Raw genomic sequence first — 429 nt, 5'->3', positions numbered from 1 at the left:
AGGGTCACTTCCTCTTTTCCCCAAATCTCAGCTCTCTTGGAGGCTAGTCGTGGAGGAAGCAGCCAGCCTTGCAACACCGAGACAGGAAAGACCTCCAAGGCAGGGGAAGGCCCTGGCGAAGCCTGGGACTCTGGGACTTGAGCAAGCAGAAGTGGGACCTAGGGCCAGGCAGGAATGGGAACTGAGGGGTCCTGTTGGCCAGCCACGTCTATACCCCTCTCTTTGGGGGCCACTTGGCTTTTTTTTTTTTTTTTTTTTTTTTTGGTTGTTAGGGCCGTGGTGCAGCATATGGAGGTGCCCAGGCCAGGGGTCAAATCGGAGCTACAGCTGCCAGCCTACACCACAACCTCAGCAAATGCAGGATCCGAGCCATGTCTAAGACCCACATCACAGCTCACGGCAACGCCGGATCCTAAACCCACTGAGCAA

This window comes from Sus scrofa, chromosome 17, assembly GCF_054392235.1.
Source record: "Sus scrofa isolate SSC_HxYL_T2T_F1_AM1 chromosome 17, Sscrofa_HxYL_maternal_Yorkshire_Landrace_v2.0, whole genome shotgun sequence".
NCBI lineage: Eukaryota > Metazoa > Chordata > Mammalia > Artiodactyla > Suidae > Sus > Sus scrofa.
The sequence above is the reverse complement of the archived record's forward strand: the minus strand, read 5'-3'. Positions refer to the sequence as shown.